Here is a 23,020-nt window from a genome sequence, read left to right on the forward strand (position 1 = left end):
GATTGATCTGATCTTCATCATCATTGCCCACTCTCTAGACTGGATTCTAAGAGGGGAAAACCCACTAAATTTACTTCTACTCTGGTGTGGTCTGACGTGATCACAGGAATGGTCCGCATATACAGATGCTAGGTCTGTTTTGGTGAAGGCGTTCACTCTCAGATTTCCACTCACTTCCCTACTTCTTTCCAAAATGGGGAAGGGGTATGTGCGGCTTATCAGTCTGCGTGATGATGGGGGAAGGGGAGCTATGACACACTTATGTGGCTCACAGTGCCCCAGTAGTCTCTGGGAGCCGGATGACTCTCATCTCCTGGATCCCGCAGGTGATCCGGACCTGAAAAGCCCATATGTGGGCCGGGTGTAACTTGCACTTTTGCGTCTCTACTCTGACTGACTTAGGTTCACTTCATTCTGTTGCCATCTGCAAATAACTTCCCTTTCTGGGTCCCATCCTATATCGCGCCCCTGGGAAGGCCTGTCCACGCCACAGCCTCACTCCAGGGTCCTCTAAAAGCCGCTAGAAAGGTTACCTCGGCATCATGTTAGGGGAAGAAAGACAGGACTGCTAGAAACGAACGTCACCTAGGGGCAGGGGCAAGACGCTGGGCGGGAAAACGGAGGGATGAACTCCAATGGGGAGGAGACCATCCTGAGGGCAGAGAGGCCCCGCGTTCACCGGGTCAGCCTCGTGGGCCCCGAGGTCGCCGGGAGGGATCAGAGGAGTGAGGGCAGCGCGAGGGGCGCCGCGAGCGCCGCGGGGCGAGCGTGCGTACAGGGTGGGCGCGAGCGCGGGCGTGGAGAGCTGGCCGGGGGGATCGGTACAGGCAGCTGGGGCCGCGGCAGTCGGCCGACAGCAGCAGGGCCTGGACATCCCCGGTCGGGTCCCTCAGCCGACACTTCGCTACGGGGTCCGGGAGGAAGCCCGCGGCGGATGCCCGCGGGGAGACGGGCACCGACCTCGCTGGGCTCCCTCCGCCCGCAGGCCCGAAACCCGCCCAGCCGAGCGCAGCCCCGTCCTTACGGCCGCCCGTTGCTCTGGGTCCCGGAACGGGACTGCGGAAGCCGGTCGGGCTGGCGGACGGCCGGACCCGCCACTCGGCCCGGTCTGCGTCTTTCTTTTCTCTGGTGGTCGTCGTCACTCCTTTTTCTTCCTCAGCCACCGCCCAACGGCTGTGCGCGGAGACCCGGCGAGAAACATGGCTTTTCCTCCCGGACTGCTGGCGCTCTGTTTCTCCGGCCTGCTGGGGGCAGTGTTGCGACGTCCTCGCCCGTCTCTCACCCGCCCTTCGTGCCTAAAAAAAACTCCGCAGAGCCTGTGTTCAGTGAGAACGGGCATTTATTTCTCTGCTAGGCCTGCGCGGGCTCTGCCGCTTCCTAGCTCGCCTTGCGCTTCCTTCCGCGGCGTCCCTATCGAAAACTCACCGCGTGGGATCAAAACCCTTTTGCTTACTACGTTGGCTTCTCTCCTGCAGGCCCTGCCTCCGTTCCTTAGCAGCTTGCGTTCGTGTTTCTTTGAATCCTCTTGTCGTGGTCTTTCCCCCAAAGAACAGTGCTAACCACGGACTGAGCAGAATGGGTACCACAGAGTTATTAATTAATGGGGACAAAGGCACATTTGGGGATGCTGAAAAATACTGGAGATGGATACTGGTGATGGTTGCACAGCAGTGTGCATGTACTAACGCCACCGAATTCTCCAATGAAATATACTTACAATGGCAAATTATACTTTCCAACCAAAAACCAACAAACAAAAAAGACATAAAATCTCCGAGGAAATGGTCAGAAGGCACAGAGCCTGTTCTAAATTAGTGGCACAAATCCAAATGAAATGCAAACGTCAAAATAAGCCTTGAAAGAATGGGAAGGTAGTATTTTCTTTTAAGTGTTAAGTTTTCCTGCTCAAGGCTTTCATGATCTGCCTTCTGCCTACATTCACACCTCACTGCCTCATCCCCTGCCTCCCCCCTCCTGTACCTTATGTCCCAGTCACTGTGCGCCTCTGGGTTCGAGGGAGTGATTGTGAGAAAACTTGTGTGCACACATATGCCCATGCCTGGGACCCTTGCGACAGCATGTTTATTGAAAGTCAAATTCCATGTCCGTGGGTGGCCTCCCACAGTACATCCTCTGTGTGTCTTAGTTTCCACTCCTACGTTTCTTTGTTTTTCGAGTCAGCTGGATCAAGCTCCAGTTTCCCTGGTAACCAACTTTGATTTTCTATCTCAACCTCTGCTCACAGAAAGGGAGATGGAGAGGCGTGCTTTCCCATCTGTCCTGGCCCTTCAGCGGGGCTGAGGCCTGAGCTGAGCGACCCAGGGAGGAGGAGCAGGAGACCGTTGCCAAGACAATGGCAGCCCGAGTACCCCTCCCAGCACTGAGGCCCTTCTCCCCACTCCTCCCCCTCCCTGCCTGCTTGGCTCTCGTCTGAATAGGAAGAGCTTTGGCAAGACTGAAGGGATGGATGTATGGTAGAGGACGCCAGGAGAAAGGAGAAATCTTGGGATGCCCCAAGGGAACTAGGAAGGGAGCAGAGTCACAGAGAAGGCATTCCACACAGCACTGAGGCCCCAGAAGACCGAGAAGCCTGTGAAAGCACAGTGGCTGTGACATGTGGCTCTGTGATTTCCTCCAGCAGTACACGGTGCTCCAGCCATTTTCTGAAGCCGCGCTCCATGGCTCAGGCCCTGGGAAGTGGGATCTGCGTTGCTGAAGGAGAAAGGACCCCGGCATCCTCGTGGAAGGCGAGAAGGCCTTGTGGGCCCGCTCCCCACAGGGACAACTCCCACCACTCACTCTGCTCTGTGTTGCTGTCTGTCTGGTCCACTCTTCCTTCTGTGCTCCATTTTGGGACTCTGTTTATGGCCTCTGAAACCTTGTCCTGGATAAAGGAGAGGACAAGGCAACGCTGCCTGGATCTCCTCTAACGGGGGCAGATCTAGACTGGCGGTGGTCAGAGGAGGAGCCCGTGGAGATAGTGGCTGAGCTCCCACATTCCCTCGTGCTCCTGACTGCATGAGCACTTGGCCCACCGATTCTCTCTGACCAAGCTGCTCTTCATCATGAGTTGCCCGCTCTCTGGACTGAATAATAGGGGTGAAAGAAACCACTGAATTTTCACGTCTAATCTGGAGAGTGTAATCTTGATGCCGGGGTTCTTGTTTGCGGAGTTGAAGAATGAACTTAGCAAACACCCAAGGTGGGAGAGCCAGGGAGAGGCTTTTATTTAGAAATAAAGTGAGAGAATAGAGCTCCTAGCTCATGCCAGGAGGGGACAAGAGAGCCCAGGGTGGTGCGTTGTCTAGGGGATTTATAGGCAGTTGAGGATTTTTGGGAATTGAGGACTTAGGGTGTGGACTTGTACCACCTGCCCTGCCCTCAAGGTGTGCTGGGTTGTTGTCTGTTTGCTAGGGCTGTTTACAGTGGAGTCAAGGTTTATGCTGAGATACCCTTGCAGAACACTCAAATAACATCCCAGGCCAAGTTGCTCCTGGCCTTTTGACCTTTAACTGATCTCACTGAAGATGTCTATATTCCTAGTCTAGTACCTTTACCCTAGAGAATTAGTGTGACCTTGACTTTGCATAATGCTGAACACAGAGTTTCGATAGGGACTTTACATTGTTATATTGCTCTGACTGTAAATACCTTGCCTTGCTTTTTCTCACCCTAGTCTGTCTAAGCCCATGGTCCCTGTCTCACCAGGAGGGTACAAGAGAGTCCGTGGTGGTGCGTTGTCTAGGGGATTTATAGGTGGTTGAGAGACAAAGAGCTAGGGATGCAGACCCACCAAATGGTCTCTAAATGTTTATCCTTGAAGAGACACTAAATTTCTTAACAGTTTTCCGGATTATTTTGCAGAGTTAACATAAGAAATTTACTGCTTTGATTCTTTCTCAGAATAGCAGCTTCTTGGTTTGGGAGCATATCAATCAAGGCTGCCTGTCCTGCTCTCAAGGTGGGCTGAGTATTGTCTGTTTGCTAAATAGTATGTTAAGAATCTTACTTCTTAACTTCCTGGGTGTTAAAATGCAGTCTTATCTTTAAGATGGAATCCTTCCTGCCCTTCACTATGTTGTTTACGGCTGGACCTGCCTGTTACATTAATTGCCCAGGTTATATATTACTTGATTAGGGGCTGGAGGAGGAAAAGCAGCATCTGGGTGAAGTTAAAGATAAACTGGGCCTCTTGGCAGGCTAAAGTAAATTTTACAATAGCCTCACTTAATTGACACAAACAAGACATGGGCTATGCTGAGGTATTTTCTTATCTGGGGGATGTTCAAACATTCCAGGCTAAGTTACTCCTGGCTTTTTAGTTTTAGCTAACCTTCACTGAAGAATGCTTATATTCCTAGTTTGATATTTTACTTTAGAGAATTAATGTAACTCTGACTTTGCTTAATTGTTTAATATGGAGTTTTGGCAGGGGTCTTTTTCCAGAGGCCCTCACCCTACTCTGACTACACCCATGGTCCCTGTCTCAATCTGATGCTCTCATGGGAATAGTTCATCTGAATAAACGCTCAGTCTCTTTTGCAGAAAATGCTCAGTCTCCCGGATTTCCTCCCTACTCCTATCCAAGGCTGGGTCAGGGACGGGGTGAGTGTGATATACAAGGCTTCCTTGGTGATGGGGGGAGGGTCTGTGAAGTTCTTCCATTGCTCACAGTATCCTAGGTGGTCTCTGATGAGAGGATGACTCCTAGGGCAACCTGGTGACTTGACCACCCGTGTGTGGGGCTACTCACACTTGCATTCTTGTCTCCCTCCTCTTGGTCGTGACCTGGTGCTCCCTGGCTGATTCAGCCTCAGCTCACTCTCAGACCCCTCTGAATCTGTGTCATCCTCCATCCCTACCCTGGGCAGGGCTGTCCACTCCCCAGCCTGAGCTGCAAGGTCACCTAGCCCCTTGCCTGCTCAGGCTTCCCTCATGAAGCCCTGGCGCTGGACTCGGTCACTTTCCACATTCCTCCCTCGGGCAGTGCAGCCCCCTGGGTGTCCCCCGTACCACAGCTCGAACCAAGATCACCTCCAGAAAGCTAATTCCTAATCTCCCAGCATCCTGCTGCCCAGGGAAGCTGCTGGGTCATCCTGCAAAGTGGACTCCTCTGAGTCCCAAGGACGAGTGGAGGCAAAATCCTCTCCTCTGCTTCTGTGATGTGTCTTGCTTTCTGCCCTCGCCCCCACCCGCATAGAGGGGACACTGAGGCTTGAGAGCCTACCTCCATCCGCCACCGCCCCTGTGTGTCCTCTGCTTCCGCAGGGCTGGGGCAGAGCGTTCTTTTGCCTGACGTCCATGCTGACAAGGCTCCCCACAGCACATGCACATCACAAAGGGAAAGCTTTAGGACTTGCATTTTCCTTTTGCGAAAAAGAGATTGGCTGACTGATGATGAAACGTAAAATAGAAGGGATAAACAAGCATGAACCCTTGCACCATCCTCAGCAGGACAAGATCTATGAAAGTAAACTCTGAGTTCAAAGACACACTTAAAAGGGCCCTAGGAGATGCCCTGTCAGCAGTTTTCATGTGTGTGCCCGGAGAGCCTCAGTCCTAAGCAACGTGTCCCCACCATGGTCTGCCACCAAGGACAGCTGGGCAACAGAGATGAACTGTCCGGAAGGTTGTGATGTGTTCCAGGAGTTGGATGCACACTCATGTCTTGGGGGCCAGGAAAACTTTTTATTCACACTCTCATATTTGCCACATACTAAATTAAAAGAGCAGCACTTGAGATAGGCTCAAAAGTTTAATGTTTCAAAATAAATAGTTCGGTTCAGTTGGATCCTGGCAGCAGCTGCAGGAGCTCCCGTCTTTCCTGGCTCTCCTTGCTATCTCCTTTTTGCTTCCAGGAACATGGCATCTAGTGTGGCTGTCTCTGATGGTGCCATCAAGGTGTTCAATGACATGAAGACGGGTAAGTCATCAACACCAGAAGAGGTGAGGAAGCACAAGGAGGCAGTGCTCTTGTGCCTGAGTGAGGACAAGAAGAACATCGTCCTGGAGGAGGGCAAGGAGATCCTGATAGGTGATGTGGGCCAGACTGTAGACGACTGACCCCTATGCCACCTTTGTTAACATGCTGCCAGACAAGGACTTCTGCTACGCCCTCTGTGACGTGACCTATGAGACCAAGGAGAGCAAGAAGGAGGAACTGACGTTTATCTTCTGGGCCCCTCAGTGTGCACCCCTTAAGAGCTAAATGATCTATGCCAGCTCCAGGGACGCCATCAAGAAGAAGCTGACGGGGATCAAGCATGAATTACAAGCAAACCGCTACGAGGTCAAGGACCGCTGCACACTGTCAGAGAAGCTGGGGGGCAGTGTGGTCATCTCCCTGGGGGGCAAGCATTTGTGGGCTTCCTCCATCCCCCTGCCTGGAGCATCTGGCAGCCCCAGACCAGCCCCCAAGGATTTCAGGCTGCCCCCTTCCTGCCAGACCAGAGGGCTAGGGGAATCTCAGGAGGAGGACAGTAGTCCCTTCACCCCGGTTGCCAAACAGACCCCTACCTCCTGGACCTTCCTCCTCCCTCCATCCCTGAAGGTTCTGGCCTTGCAAACCACTTTTGATCTTCTAATTCCTCCTGGGTTGAAGCAGACCAAGTTCCCCCCAGGGACCACAGTTTGGGGAAAGGCCTGTATCTTTCTTAACGATACCCCAGTTCCCCACCTGTTCCTCCCCTTTCTGATGCTGCCAACTTCTAACCGCAATAGTGACTCTGCTTGTCTGTTTAGTTCTGAGTATAAATGGAATGTTGTGGAGATGATCCCTCCTCACACCGCCTGGTCTCTTCCACTTATCCCTTGGTCACGGCCACTCAGGGAAGCAGGACCAGTAAGGGACCTTCAGTTAAAAAAAAAAACACAATAAAATACGTACATACATAGTATTCTCATGACTGGGTTGCACACATTCTCCATTATTGGAAAACAGATTGAAAGTACAACTGTCCTGATTATAAAATCACTGAAAAGAAAATGTTTGCGTGGAAACTTCCCATTCTGGGAAAAATGCCTTCTGTGACCTTCCAACTGGAGAATGAACGCAGGGTCCTGACTCAGTCCTAGAGAAGGCATTTGTTTCCTATGTAGGTTCATTGCGTTGGTGCCGTCAGGACAAGTGGGAGCCCTCTGGCTTCCTGCAGCCTTCACTCAGGCTCCGGAGTCCTCCATCTGCTCACGGGTCCAGAACTGATGCTATCACACTCATTTTGAGAGCTCCCGGGTGCCTGCATCATTCTGGGCATGGACAGACTCAGTCACCAGCTGGATGCACACCCTCTCTGCCCTTTGTGCTGATGGCGAAACCAAGGCATAGAGAGATGAAAGCATGTGCCTCATCCCTTGCAGCCAGAGAGCTGAGTAGATGAAGTCATTCGGCACCGCTGCTCAACCTAGCTGACCTGGTGGTGGCTAGCACCTTCCCTCTCGTTGGTCATGCATATGTCTTTTAAAGAGCAATAAAATAATTTATTGATTTAAGAGGAAAGGAAGGCAGGGCAATGTCTTCCTTGTGGCTGTCATACACACACCAGAAACGTACAGGAGTGACTGTGGGCACTCACGCATTGCAGATTGGCTGTAGATTGGAAGGTAGATTCTCCAGTAACACCCGCTGCACCATCTGTCCCCCTTGCTAACCTGCAAGGAAGCAACAACAGGTCCTAGGTGGCCTTTATCAGCATTCATCGATATGAGTGGAACCTCTCTTACAAGGTGTTTGGTACTTTTGTAGAAGCTGGTAATTTAGCACTTAGCTGGGGGAGTGGGAGAATACCACCCTGCCAATGAATAAATAAGTTAGGGAGAAAATAATGCAACTCATAGTCCAGGAGCAAACTGCACAGAGAGGTCAGGGAGAGCCCGTCTGAGAAGACAGTAATGGAGCAGGCACCCTTGCCCATGTCTTCATGAGGGAATGAGCTTGGCGTGTTCAGGGAGCAGAAGCAGGCCAGAGTTGTTGCAGTGAAGGCAAGAGATGATAAGATTGGATATTAACATAGTAGCAGTAGATAAGCAATGAAGGGGATGGACACAGGATAAATTCAGAAGATCAAACCAAGAAGACTTGTTGCTGGGTTGCAGTGGAAACAAGCTCAATGCAGCACATGAAGAGGCATACTTGGGACATGTTAACTTTATCATGCCTCCTGGACCTTCAGCTTAGAGACAGGCACATCTGGATCTCAGGGGACAGGTTGATGCACGAGATACAAATGTGGGAGGTCACATTATGTACATGCTGTGTGGTGGCAACATGGAGGAAGCGAGGCAGGGAGGGAGCGCAGCATGAGAAGGAGCCCTGTTTAACTTCCTGTGGGAAGGGAGGAGTAAGCAGGGGACACTGAGGAGTGGAGTGGCCATTGCAGTTTGGAGGAACAACACAGAGAGAGTATACTGTCGAATATCCAAATTAGAGAATAAAATAAAGAAAGGGAGGGAAGAAACAGGAAGAGTGTCAAAAAGGAGGCAATTGTCAAATGTTCCAAAGGCATCTGAGAGATACACTTGAGGATGAGGACATGATCTTAGGAATTGGCAACATAAAGGTCATTGGTGTTCACAACAAAATCAGTTTCTTTATCGGGGCAGGCTGGTAGAAGCTTGATGAGTGGTTGGCAAGGAGAATGGTTAAAGAACAAGAGGTGACAACTTGCTGGTTGGAGCCTCAGGGAAATGTGGCAGTTCCTTGGTGGCATACGGGGTAAGGGGTTGTATAAGGGGTGAGTAATAGGAGTGTGCTTGTAGACATTACAATGATCCAGCAAAATGGGTACATGACAATTCAGGACGCAGGAATGGTCATTGCAAAGCCCCACTCCTTCAGAAGACAGGTCTCTCCTCGAGTGGTGAGACAGGGACCATGGGATTAGGCAGAGTAGGGTGAGGGCCTCCGGAGAAAAAGCAGAGCAAGAACAATTACAGTCAGAACAATGTAACAATATGCAAATAAGTCCCTATCAAAACTCTGTGTTATGCATTATGCAAAGTCAGAGTCACACTAATTCTCTAGGGTAAAGATTGGTATACATGACTAGGAATATAGACATTCTTCAGTGAAATCGCTTAAAGCTCAAAAGGCCAGGAGCAACTTGGCCTGGAATGTTTGAGAGTTCTGCAGATAAAGAAAAGTATCTCAGCATAAACCATCACTTTTTATTGTATCAATTACATCATGACAATGTAAAATTTACCTTATCCTGCAAAAAGGCCCAGTTTATTTTAATTGTAACTATGTGCTATTTTCCCTTCTCTAATCGTAATCTGCAACCTAGGCAAAAGACTACTTTGGTAAGCGATCTCAACTATAAACAACCCAAGCAAACAGGCAACAACCCAGCCCACCTTGGGGGCAGGGCAGGCGGTCTTACAAGTCTGCACTCCTAACCCTTTACCCTCATTCCAGAAAATCCCCAACCGCACATAAAACCCCTAGACAATAAGCCAACCATGGACTCTCTTGTCCCCTCCTGGCGTGAGCCGGGAGCTCTGTCCTCTCACTTTATCTCTAAATAAAAGCCTGTACCTGGCTCTCCTACCTTGAGTGTTTGTGAAGCTCATTCTTCAGCTTCGTGAACAAGAACCCCAGCATCAGTGGGATCTGGGCACCTGCTCCAGAGGACAGCAGAGAATACAAGGGCAGATCCAGTGTTGGGAAGTGGCGAGAGTTCCTGTCTGGTAGCTTCTCTTTTCTCAATGAATTAACATTGAATGTCATGAGAAGAGGGTGCGGTGCTTGGGGTCGACTACCCTAGGGACAGGCGAGGATAGAAAAGCTACCGGTGCACAGGGGGCAGGGAGTGTGTCCGTTTGCTGGTATTTTGAGAAGAGCGGACAGGAGGGAGCAAGGAGCAGAAGTGTTTTCCAGGGGGAGAGTTTACAGCCCTGGGTAAGGTGGGTAAGGAAGGGCCTGGTGAAAGGCAAGGCAGGCTGTGGGGTGGGTGGACTAGAGACCCCCCAGGAGGCTGGAGGCCTTCCATGCACAGGAAATGGAGGGAGAACTGGACGAGCAGGTCATCGCGTTGGGGGAGAAGACAGACAGGACTACTGGAATGAACGTCAGTGGGGAGAGGGGCTAGTCCTTGGCGGGGCAGTGGTGGTGGTGGGGCGCTGGAGGAAGGTGCCGGTGCAGAGGAGAGCATCCCTGAAAAGTGAGAGGCTCCGCATTAACGGGACCAGCCTCGTGGTACCCTAGGTCGACCAGAGGGATTGGAAGTGCTAGGCAAGAAAATAGATATGAGTGGGGTGGAAAGAGAAAAAAGGCCAGAAAGTCCACTAAAAAGACCCGAAGTTACTCAATTAAAGCTCAAAAAGCCAGGAGCAACTTAGCCTGGAATGTTTGAATATTCCCCAGATAAAGGAGGGCACCTCAGCATAGCACATGTCTTTATTGTGTTAATCATGCAGGTCCAGCCGTAAAGACAGTAAAAGGCAAGAAGGATTCCATCTTAAAGACTGTATGTTAATACCCAGGAAGTTAAAAATCTTTAGCAAACAGACAATAACTCAGCCCACGTTGGGGGCTGGGCAGGGAGTCTGTTTGATATTGAGACAGGGACGGTGGATGTCGTCAGAGTAGGGTGAGGGCCTCCGGAGGGGGCAGGGCGGGATATTTACCGTCAGAGCAATGTAACTACATGCAAGGAAACCCCCCTACTAAAACTCTATGTTAAACATTAAGCTCTAGAATCATTCTTCAGTGACATCTGTTAATGTTCCCCAGATAAAGAAGAGTAGCAATGTTTTATTATGTGTAAGATTAATCATGTGTAAGATTCACTTTAGCATACTAAAAGGCCTAGGTCTATGTGCTGTCTTTCCTCCTTCAGATCTGATGAAGTGATTCTGCAAACTGGGCAACTAATTTAGCAAGTAAGCCCAGGCATAAACAACACAGTAAAAGGCAAGAAGGATTCCACCTTAAAGATAAGATTGCATTTTAATACCCAAGAAGTTAAGATGTTAGAAATTCTTAACTTACTCTTTAGCAAACAATACCTCAGCCCACCTTGGGGGCTGAGCAGGTGGCCTTGTTTCACACGCTCCCAGACCAAGATGCTGGTATCGATGCCGAGGTTCTTGTTCACGAAGCCGAAGAATGAGCTTCACACACAGTCAAGGTAGGAGAGCAAGGTACAGGCTTTCATTTAGAGATAAAGTGAAATGACAGAGCTCCCAGCTCACGCCAGGAGGGGATGAGAGAGTCCGTAGTGGTGCGTTGTCTAGGGGGCTTTATAGGCAGTTGAGGATATCTGGGAACGTGAAAAAGAGTTTAGGGGTGTGGACTTGTTAAGTGGGCCCTGAATATTAAAAATTAACTTAACATAAGGAATTTCCTGCCTTGATTTCTCTCTGGGACACCGGTGCCTTGGTCTGGGAGCACATCAAAAGGCTGCCTGCCCAGCCCCCCAGGTGGGCTGAGGTATTGTCTATTTGCTAAAGAATCTTGCCTCTTGAACTTCCTGGATGTTAAAATGCAATCTTATCTATAAGATGGAATTCTTCCTGCCTTTTACCATGTCGCCCACAGCTGGGTTCCCATGCTAAGTTAGTTGCTCAGTTTGCAAAATCACCTTGCCAGATATGAAGGAGGAAAGAGAGCACATAGGCCTGGGCCTTTTAGTAGGCTAAAGTGAATCTTACTGGCGTGGGCCATGCTGCTCATGCTGTTTGACAAGGTCCAGGCACGAAGGGGAATCCTGAAAACAGGAAACTTCATAGCTGGCCCCTGTTAATTCCCGCACTTATTTTTGCAGTTATGATGTTGGTGATTGGGCTCATATATGGGAAATCTTATGTATTTAAGATTTATTAATCTTTAATAAATAACATAACCCAAAATATTGATCAAAGCAGCAATTCTGGAAACGAAAGCAGTGTAATGGGACCAACTGTTCTAGGCATATTGCCACAAATAAGTGAGGCAGAACAACCCAGGCCTCTCAAAACTAGATACGGTTTGTTCCTCCTTTTGTAACAATTGAAACATGATTAACCAAGAGTTATGGTAAACTGGGCCATAGAAAAACCCCCATAGAAAAACCCATTTTTCCAAGAAATTTATATGAAACAGCAAAGTAATAAAGATTAATAGTCCCCACTGCCCAAGGTCCCCCTTATGTTGCTTATATTAGAATACACCTCTGGTATCCCCCTCATAGAAAGAATTTATGAGCAAAATAGGAAAATTTATATTTATAAATATCCCATATATAAAAATTTATAATAAATTTATGACAAAATATTATTATATTAATAGTAAGGTAGTAAGAGCAGATTTAGTGTTATTATATAAAGGATAAAAAGAACTGCAAGGCCCTAGTGCCTGTAGATGCAGGAGGAAAGGTATAAACATCTGAAATTATAGAATGAATATTATAAAAGAATAAGATGTTTTTATTGTATTTGTAGGAATGTTGAGGAATGTTAAAACTTATGGGTGATAAAAGTACCATCCCTAGACTTTAGATGTAAGCCTCAACCCACATGTGTAGGATAAAATTTAATTAATAATAGAGTTACACTTAATATAGTTTGCATTTATATAACCTGCTTAAACTTTATATAGCCTTAGCTACATATTTTAGACACATATCTTAAACACTACATAATCTTACACGCTTAAAGTAAAAATCATAGCCCACACGCTTAGGCCACACACTGTCTTATGCCATTTCCTGTCTAGCACCTAGCACATAACCTACATCTCTGGCCAAAAAGGTTAAGGGAAAGTTAAACATTAAATGTTACAAGAAAGCTGTTCAAAAAAAATGATAACATCTGTAATTAGCCGGAATTATACAAAAACTGAAAGGAAAAAACATTGTACCATCCATGATCAAAGAAAATGTGTAACATTATGTGAATCTTAAAAAGATATAAAAAATAAAAACCCTGCTGCTTGATGTCAGGAGATGTTACAACCTTAACTGGGTGTTTTGTCTCCTCACTCATCTCCTCACTCGCCGAGGCTGTCCTTTCCTTTGTGACCCACACCTCGGCTGGAGCTGGACTCCAGCATCTTACACATGGTTACAAATGATTAGCATAATAAAACATGTGCTACTCTTCTTTATCTGGGGAACATTAACTGATGTCACTGAAGAATGATTCTAGAGCTTAATGTTTAACATAGAGTTTTAGTAGGGGGCTGTCCTTGCATGTAGTTACATTGCTCTGACTGCAAATATCCCACCCTGCCCCCTCCAGAGGCCCTCACCCTACTCTGACTACATCCACAGTCCCTGTCTCATTCCCCCCTCTACAGAACCTGATGGAGACCCTAGCTGCTGCTAGGGAAAGGGGACTATGACCGCTCTGGCTGCTTCATGCTGAGAGGGGGCGCAGTAAGGGATGCAGCTAGGTCTCCATCAGTGGTGGGTCGGGAAGGCCTCGGAAGATGGGAGTTTCCATCCTGGGTACTATTGCCATCACCATCTGTAGTTTTATGGCTTCTAGGCGAGATAGAATAAATTGTGTTATTAGATTAAGTAAAGAGTGGCCAAATATTAACATAAGGAGAATGATGAGTTCAATAAGTAGAATAGGTTTCCACCGAAAGGATTTAGAAATCCAGCTCCATATTGTAGTAGTCCATGGAACTTCTGGGTCTGACATAGCTTGGACTTGCTTTCGGAGGTCCTGGAGTAAATCAGAGACATTTTGTGAATAATTTGGAATATACACACAACACTCAATTTTGATTATGGCACAGGTCCCTCTTTGTGCTGCTGTTAAGATGTCTAATGCTATTCTTTAGATAGTATCACTTAAGGCCTTTTGTCTTTTAAGGTATTATTAATGGGCCAGAATTTTACATTCTAATTAGTTATTTCAACACTTAATACTTTGTGGGCAGTGTACACATCATTTTTAAGAATTTGTAATTGTAACTAATTATGTCTCTGAAGAGGAGACACCCACTAAGGGATTCCTGAGGTACTGGAAACAGGAAGTAATCTGCATATCTAACAGGATGAACTTCTATTTACTTTAGCTAAATTTTCAGCTCAAGTTAAAAAGGAGTTAGATTTATTACGAAAGGAATATTAGAGAGTAGCAAATAGAAGAATAACATAGACTTCATATTGATTTTATAGGAGGAGATTTCTAATAACATAGAGATGAGCATGCTGTATTTATGAGTACAGAAAAACTATGTAGCATTCAGAAGTCATGGGGTACTTATCTTAAGTGTCTTTAGTTGGGGGTTTTTTCATTTTAAATAGTAATTTCAAGTCTTTTAACGGTTCACAGGCATATTCAGGTTCTTGAGCTTTGGTGCTCTGTGCAATGGGTTCTTCTTTATCTGTGTTGTCTGGGAGGTCTTGGGAAGAGTTTTTCCAGGCCTTTACTCTTGAATGGTGAATCCAGGCTTCGATACCTGTGACTTTGACAGCAGTAAGAGAAGAGAGTATAACAGTGTGGGGCCCTTCCCAGACTGGATTAAGAGTTGGAGAATTAGAAGGAATTGACTTAATTAGGACTTGATCTCCTGGTTCAAAAAGGGGTACCCCAGGGGTTCTATTTTGTCCTTCAGTTAAATTTTGAATTTAGCAAGGTGTGTCACATACTGGATTATTTCTGTGACTTCTCTGACCATGATTAAATTATTCTTTAAGAAAGGTCTTCCATAGAACATTTCAAAGGGGCTTAACCCCGAAATTTTGGGAGTGTTTCTTATTCTTATTATGGCTAATGGTTGTAGGTCAGGCCAGGGCAAGTGAGTTTCTTGTGACAGTTTCCTTAAATGTCATTTTATGATGTCATTAGTCTTTTCTACTTTGCCTGAGGATTGCGGCCTCCAGGCACAGTGTAAATTTTACTGAATACCAAGGGCCATTGTCACTTTGTAATCCTTGGGGCATCCCAAATTGGGGAATAATTTCATGTAAGAGTACTTTTACTACTTCTTTTGGGTTATTCTGTGAATGTATCTATCCACACAAGGAGATACTGGAGTCCTTTTGCCTTTGGCATATGTGTGAAATCTATTTGCCAGTCTTCTCCTGGGTATCTGCCTGTTCGCTGTAAACCAGGAGGAGCAGCTTTTTTATTTAATGGGTTATTTCTTTGACAAATCTCACAGGCTTTAGTGATTTGCTCTATGGTCTTTAATAGACTACTGCCTGCAAAAATACTTTTGGCCATCTGATAGGTATTTTCTATACCTAAAAGGAAAGTCTGGTGTAAAGTTTTAAGAACTTTCCATTCTGTACTTTGAGGTAAATAAATTTTTTCATCCTCTGATTGAAGCCAACCAGAGGGAAGGAGAGAACCGCCTTTGGAGAGGCCGTCTTGCAGCTCTTTTTTACTATAGCTGGGGATAATATCAGCTGGCACACCTGTCCATAAGAGAGGGGCTTGGATAGGTGCCTTATAAGTTTCTTGAGCTGCCTCTTTGGCTTTTGTATCAGCTCGCCTGTTTCCTTCTGTTATTTCATCTATTCCTTTCTGGTAGACTCTGCAGTGAATAACTGCTACTTCTTTAGGCTTATGCACAGCTTGAATTAGCTGGTTAATTTTACTATGGTATTTGATAGGAGAACCTTCAGAATTTAAAAAGTCTCTTTCTTTCCATATGGCTGCATGGGCATGCAGCACTAGGTAGGCATACTTAGAGTCAGTATATATATTGACTCTCTTTCCTTTCCCTATTTCAAGGGCCCTAGTGAGGGCTATTAATTCTGCCAGCTGGGCACTCATGCTCAGTGGAAGTGGTTGGCACTCGATAGTATCCCACAGAGTGACAACTGCATAGCCAGCTTTCCGTTGGCCTTGCTCAATAAAAGAGCTGCCATCTGTGAAGAGGACAAGCTCTGGGTTCTTTAGTGGGATGTCTTTTAGGTCTTCTCTGGCAGAATAGTTTAGGGCAAGGACCTGTTGGCAGTTATGTTCAGGTCCTTCGCTCATGGATTCAGGTAGAAAAGTGGCTGGGTTTAGGGTGGAGCATGTCCGCAGCTGGGTGACAGGGCCCTGAAGGAGGAGTGACTGATATTTTAGTAGCCTGCTGTCAGACAGGCACAGGTCTCCCCGGGTGTTTAATAAGCTGGTGATGTTATGGGGTGCATGCACTATTAAATCTTTTACCAGGGTCAGCTTTGTGGCTTCAGGCACTAGCAGGGCTACAGCTGCCACAGATTTTAGACAGTGTGGCCAGCCCTTAGCTACTGGGTCCAGCTCTTTGCTTAGATAGGCTACGGGCTGCTGCATTTCTCCTTGAGGTTGAGTTAGTACTCCCAGTGCCACTCCAGATCTCTCAGTAACAAATAGGTTAAACTGGTTTCCAGTGGGCAGGCTTAAGGTGGGGGCCTGGAGTAGGGCTTTCTTCAAAGCCTCATAAGCTTTAATGGCATCAGGTTCCCACTGGAGTTTTATGGTGCCTTCTTTTTGGGCTTCTTTAAGGAGTTGGTAGAGGGGTTTGGCTAACTCTCCATATCTGGGGACCCAAATTCTGCAATACCCAGTGATGCCCCAAAATCCCCTCAGTTGCCTGATAGTAGAGGGTAATGGGTGGCAGAGAATGGGCCGTATTCTCTCTTCTTCCAGGGCTTTGGTTCCCTGAGAGAGGTTAAGGCCCAAATATTTTACTTGCTGCTGACAGATTTGTGTTTCTGTCAGGAGACTTTATAGCCATGGTCAGCTAGAAAGTTTAGTAATTTCTGAGTACCTTCCTGACACTCTGCCTCAGTGGTGGCACAGAGCAGTATGTCATCCACATATTGGATGATTTCTGCTTCCCCTGAATTAAAGGAAGCTAGGTCTTTAGTTAAGACCAAATAGATGTGGGCTATCTCTAAATCTTTGGGGCAAGACTCTCCAGATTAATTGGGCTGAGGGATTTACAGGATTTTTAAAAGCAAAGAGAAATTGAGACTCAGGTGCAAGCAGGATGGATACAAAAGAAAACAGTAAACCATGCTGCTCTCTCAGGAATCCTGGATAACAGGGAATAGGGATTAGGTACTACTGGATGTAGGGGCACAACTGCTTCATTAATGGCTTGCAGGTCTTGTACAAGGCGCCAGCTTCCATCTGGCTTTTGTACTCCTAATATGGGAGTATTGCAAGGGCTGTTACAGGCTATTAAGAGGCCTTGAGCCTTTAAGTTATTAATAATTGGCTTTAAACCTTCACGAGCTTCTGGTTTTAAGGGATACTGCCTTTTATGAGGGAAGTAATTAGGGCCTTTAAGATGAACTTGCACTGGTTGGGCTGATTTTGCTTTTCCAATGATTGCATTAGTTGCCCAGACTTTAGGACTAATGAAGTCTACTTCCACTAGGGGAAGATTTTGCTTATCTTTTTCTACATTCGTATGTACATAGGCTTGTACTTTAGAAAGTATATCACGCCCTAGAAGTGGCGTCGGACGTTCTGGGATTAATAGGAAGGCATGTGAAAATAGCACTGAGTCCCATTCACAATTTAAGACTGAGTAAAATATTTGGTTATTGGCTTCCCAGACACACCTCTAATAGTAGTTGACCGGGAGGAGGGAGGGCCAGGATTATGGAGGAGGGCCAAACAGGTGGCTCCTGTATCGAGCAGGAAATCGATGGTGTGGCCTCCTAGAGAGAGAATCACCCGGGGCTCCTGTTGAGTTATGATGGTGACAGGAGCTGGCATGGGTAGCCCCAGGTCCCTTCAGTCCCGACCACATTGTTGCAAGTCCGACCCCAGTTGCCTACGCCTCTGAGGGCAGTCCTGCTTCCAGTGGTCTCCTTGACAGAGTGGGCAGGGCGTTGGCGATTTGGAGCGCCAACCCATAGGGCACTCTCGCTTAAAATGCCCCTCTCTGCCACAGACTAAACAAGTTGCCCGGGGCCCGGTCCCTGGGGTTGGTCTCCCTTTCTCCAACCTTGGAGGCCCAAAATTGACTCTCTGTAAGGCTGTCACTAATGCCTCTGCCTTTCGATTGTCTCTCCTGTTCCAGTCCCTCTTTTCCTCCTTGTCTCTATTATAGAAAACTGAGATGGCGACCTTCAGGAGGCTTTCCAGATTTTGTTCTGGGCCATATGACACTTTTTGTAACTTCCTCCTGATATCTGGGGCTGATTGGGTGATAAATTTATCTTTGAGAATGACTTGGACCTCTGGGGACTCTGGGGACATATAAGTGTACTTCACTAGTGCCTCCCTGAGCCGTTCCAGAAAGGCTGAGGCACTTTTTTTTCTTCTTGCATCACGGCTGATAATTTAGAGTAATTTATAGGTTTTACTCATGCTCTTTCCAGCCCTTGTAAAATACAAGTTATAAAGTGGTTCCTGCACCAGTTATCAGCATCGTCTGTATCTTGGCCCCACTCTGGGTCAGTGAATGGCACTGCCTGACAGCTAGTGGGGACTTGGGTTAGTTCCTCTGGAGATTTGCCACCTGCATTTATAGTGTACCATTCATCTCCAAACTCTGAGGCTCCTCTGATTACTTTTTATTTCTCCCCTCCGGTAAGGGTTTGGTTTAATAGAAGCATAACATCCTTCCAGGCCAGCTCAAAAGGTAAAGTAAGCCCTTGGAAGGCTTCTATGTATTTGTCTGGATCATCTGAAAATTTACCCATGTCTTGTTTAATTTGCCTCAGGTCTTGGAGGGGGAAGGGAACATGGACCCAAGTTGGTCCCCACTCTCCACTGGCTACTTCCTGTAAGGGCAATAAGGATGTGTATAACTGTCTCTTCTTCACCCCCTGGGAAGCCTGGTGGGGTGATTGGGCCAATGATGCCTGGGGTGGAAGTTCTCTCGTGGCCTGACTTTTAGGATTCTCAGCAAGTGGACATAGATCTGGATAAGGTGGGCATGGCAGAGCCAATGGGGGACAATTAGGGTTTGGAGTAGGATCTGGAATTAATCCACTTTCTTTGCATAGTCTCTTACCTTCTCTAAGAGCAAAGAAAGCTTGTACATATGGGACTTCTGACCATTTTCCTTCTTTGTGGCAAAATAAATCTAGCTGCATAACTGTATTATATAGTATACTTCCCTCAGAGGGCCAAGCCTCTCCATCAGAGAGTTTGTATTGAGGCCAGCCTTGTGTGCAGAAGAAGATAAGGCACCTCTTTCTCAGGGTTTGGGGATCGAATTGCTCCCAGTTCCTCAGAATGCATGCCAGAGGCGTGTCTGGCTTTAACCTTGAAGAGGATGCTCCCATCTGAAAGAGAGAGAGAGAGAAAGATGGGTGTCTAGCACCTGATCAGCCTCTTTCTCTGTGAGGGCATCCCCTCGCCTTGGAGCTTAGGTGATAGTGGTCAGTCACCCCCTCTGCCAGGCCTACTGGATTTAACCACTCCTTACCAGTGTGGCCTGCACCTTGCCTTGATTCCCCTCTTGCCTTCCCACTAAGCAAGAGTCGCCTCGGAGCTCTGGATTTAGTGAGACCTTACCAATGTGCTCCTACTTTACACCTTTTGGGAGTTTCCCTAGTTTTCTCTGCATGAGCTTTCCTTGAGCGGCCCCTGCCTGTCTGATATGTGCAGGGAGTGTGTGACTTCTTGCTGCTAGGGCCCTGATCTAAGTCACAAGCCGGTTTTGCTTTCCTGGGGCTGCAGAAAAGGAAAGCCTAGCCCCGGGACGACTGCCTCTAAGGAAAGGAGATGAACAGAACTGAGCCATTTACATGTTGGTCTCAGGTTTCAGCTTGATTACTTTACAGACTTCATTTACATTACACAGGAGAAAGTGGTGCAGGTCTAAGAGGACTGCTTTGAATGGGGAGCAAGGGAACTTTTTGCTAAGGCCAGAAATAAAATTCAGGGGCTGCCACGGACATTTACGGGGGGGAGCCTATGCTCTCAAACACGAGTTTCTGCCACTGCCTGGAAATTATCCCGCTAGTCACCCACTATAAGAAATCTGATCTATGAGATAAGAGGTCAGGTGTCATCTGCGACTCTCGCATAGGCAGCAGCCTAGCCGAAGGTTCACTCAGCGCCGTCGGATCAATTGGCTGGAGCCGAGATCCAAGGACCACTGCCTACTAGTCCGGTTGGCCCGCAGAGTCCGCAGATTAGGATAGGAAAGTAGGAGATCGGCTCAGCCACTCCCCGACATTCCCGCAGACACCGGGAAACTTTTCATCCAAGACTTAAGACTGGTAGCCGATGCTAATCGCCTTTTAAGTGGCTAACGGGTGCCCAGACACATTTTTATGAGATAAAAAAAAAAGTGCAGTATTAAGTCAGGAATAAGAGCGAAGCGTGGATCTCCTACCTTGCAGCAGTGAGCATCAGGTTCCGTGAAATTGGTGAAGTTAGAAGAAAGTTAGGGACCCCCCCTGCCTCACTCAGAGGCCAGGGTGGCCTGAAGAAGCAGGCTGGAAGTCAGAGACAGAGAGAGAGAGAGACACTCCTCCTGGATACCCAGTCGGGCTGTCGAGGTCTGATTCCAGACACATGGACCTTTGAGAAGCCGCTGAAGTGTAGCCTCACCCTAGACTCTCGCAGTTGCCCGCGGCTTTCCTCAGTCCCTCACATCCGAGGAGATGCCTCTGAAAGGGAATCCTGGCCTCCACTCAGGTGACATTCCCGGCTCCCAAGGGAGACGGAGGATCCACTGAGGGAGACGCAGGGGAACCTGTCGCTCGAGACTTTGAGATCGGCAGCCGGGCTAGTCCCATTTAAGTGGCTGACGAGTGCCTGATGCTGTGTGCCATAGACGGCTTCCTTTATAAGGACAGTGAGAGAAAAGGCCGGCTTGGATGCTGATACTCACCTCCAAAGTTATCCTGGACAAGCCCCCGAAGATGATGCCGGGGTTCTTGTTCACGAAGCCGAAGAATGAGCTTCACAAACAGTCAAGGTAGGAGAGCAAGGTACAGGCTTTTATTTAGAGATAAAGTGAAAGGACAGACCTCCCGGCTCACGCCAGGAGGGGACAAGAGAGTCCGTCATTGGTGCGTTGTCTAGGGGGTTTTATAGGCAGTTGAGGATTTTTCAAGAACATGAAAAAACTTAGGGGTGGGGACTTTTTAAGTGGTTCCTGAATATTAAAAATTAACTTAACTGTAAGGAATTTCCTGCCTTGATTTCTCTCTGGGACACCAGTGCCTTGGTCTGGGAGCACATCAAAAGGATGCCTGCCCAGCCCCCAAGGTGGGCTGAGGTATTGTCTACTTGCTAAAGAATCTTGCCTCTTGAACTTCCTGGGTGTTAAAATGCAATTGTATCTTTAAGATGGAATTCTTCCTGCCTTTTACCATGTCGTCTGCAGCTGGGTCTGCATGCTAAGTTAGTTGCTCAGTTTGCAAAATCACCTTGTCAGATCTGAAGGAGGGAAGACAGCACATACGCCTGGGCCTTTTAGCCTGCTAAAATGAATCTTACACATGGTTACAAATGATTAGCATAATAAAACATGTGCTACTCTTCTTTATCTGGGTAACATTAACTGATCTCACTGAAGAATGATTCTAGAGCTCAATGTTTAACATAGAGTTTTAGTAGGGGGGTTTCCTTGCATGCAGTTACATTGCTCTGACTGCAAATATCCTGCCCTGCCCACTCCAGAGGCCCTCACCCTACTCTGACTACATCCATGGTCCCTGTCTCAAAAGGACAGAGCTCCCAGCTCACTCCAGGAGGGGACGAGAGAGTCCGTAGTGGTGCATTGTCTAGGGGGTTTTATAGAGTTGAGGATATCTGGGAACGTGAAAAAGAGTTTAGGGGTGTGGACTTGTTAAGTGGGCCCTGAATATTAAAAATTAACTTAACATAAGGAATTTCCTGCCTTGATTTCTCTCTGGGACACCGGCGCCTTGGTCTGGGAGCACATCAAAAGGCTGCCTGCCCAGCCCCCCAGGTGGGCTGAGGTATTGTCTATTTGCTAAAGAATCTTGCCTCTTGAACTTCCTGGGTGTTAAAATGCAATCTTATCTATAAGATGGAATTCTTCCTGCCTTTTACCATGTCGCCCACAGCTGGGTCCGCATGCTAAGTTAGTTGCTCAGTTTGCAAAATCACCTTGCCAGATATGAAGGAGGAAAGAGAGCACATAGGCCTGGGCGTTTTAGTATCCTAAAGTGAATCTTACACATGGTTACAAATGATTAGCATAATAAAACATGTGCTACTCTTCTTTATCTGGGGAACATTAAGTGATGTCACTGAAGAATGATTCTAGAGCTTAATGTTTAACATAGAGTTTTAGTAGGGGGGTTTCCTCGCCTGTAGTTACATTGCTCTGACTGCAAATATCCCGCCCTGCCCCCTCCAGAGGCCCTCACCCTACTCTGACTACATCCACCGTCCCTGTCTCAGTATCTCAGAGAGAAATCATCAGAGGAAGTTGCTTGTGTTAATTCTAAATATTCAGGGCCCACTTAACAAGTCCACACCCCTAAGTTTTTTTCATGTTCTTGAAAAATCCTCAACTGCCTATAAAACCCCTAGACAACGCACCACCACAGACTCTCTTCTCCCCTCCTGGCGTGAGCCGGGAGCTCTGTCCTTTCACTTTATCTCTAAATAAAAGCCTGTACCTTGCTCTCCTACCTTGACTGTTTGTGAAGCTCATTCTTCGGCTTCATGAACAAGAACCCTGGCATCAGTATGCTCCCAGACCAAGATACCAGTATTCCAGGGTGAAATCGGAGCAGGAACATCCTTGGTTTAAGTTAATTCTAAGTATTCAAAGACCGCTTAACAAGTCTGCACCCCCAGCCCTTAGTCACATTCCTAAAGAATCCTTAAAAGGGGGAACCCCAGCCTTTCAGGGTGCTCCTCTCTCTGAGGTCGCCCGTACTTTCTAAGTGTGTAACCATTTAATCTTGAAATTTCTCTCTCCGACCTTTCAAGGTGCCTGTCCTTGCTGAGGTTGCCTGCTGCACTTATTCTCTCTTTAAGTAACTTTAAATGAAACTTTTACTCTGCTTCACTGCTGTGTCTCTGCCGTTCAATTCTTTGTCGGTGCGGGGCCAAGGACCGAATAAAATACACCACGCTCCCCCAAAAATAAGAGTGAGGGCTTCGAGGCCCGAGGTGAACGCCGTGGGGCAAGCGTGCGTACAGGGTGGGCGTGGGC

General features: G+C 47.4%; 1 pseudogene; it reads left to right on the forward strand.

The window, feature by feature from the left end:
* The first annotated feature begins 5,655 nt into the window (after nt 1-5,655).
* Nucleotides 5,656-10,085, forward strand: LOC130681780 (uncharacterized; annotated as a pseudogene).
* Nucleotides 10,086-23,020: the final 12,935 nt, after the last annotated feature.

Source organism: Manis pentadactyla, chromosome X (assembly GCF_030020395.1).
Source record: "Manis pentadactyla isolate mManPen7 chromosome X, mManPen7.hap1, whole genome shotgun sequence".
NCBI lineage: Eukaryota > Metazoa > Chordata > Mammalia > Pholidota > Manidae > Manis > Manis pentadactyla.